Here is a 363-nt window from a genome sequence, read left to right as displayed (position 1 = left end):
CGTTCTGCGGATGCAGTTTGGGTGCCAGCCAGGCCCCGGCGCCCCACAAGGGTTATTTTTACCTCTTGTGCCGAGGGACGCGGGGATCTGAAGGGATGGGGAGGAGGTGGAGGGGGGGGAAAGGGGGCTGATGCGGTGAGTCGTGGCTCGGCTGCCCCGCTCTTCAAGGACAATGCCCAGGGACAGCGGTGCCAGTCCCCCTGCACCCCCAGGAACCGGCAGCTGGGGGTCCTTGGGGGACCCCGTGAAACCAGGCTGGGGTAGATGCACCCCGCTGGGGGGGGAGACACCTCACCCCAGAGCCTTTGCCCCACACCAGCTTCCCTCCAGCCAGCAAAAAAGCTGGGAAGAGGAGGATGAAGA

This window comes from Calidris pugnax, unplaced genomic scaffold (assembly GCF_001431845.1).
Source record: "Calidris pugnax isolate Ruff unplaced genomic scaffold, ASM143184v1 scaffold38, whole genome shotgun sequence".
NCBI lineage: Eukaryota > Metazoa > Chordata > Aves > Charadriiformes > Scolopacidae > Calidris > Calidris pugnax.
Note: the sequence above shows the minus strand (reverse complement) of the source record.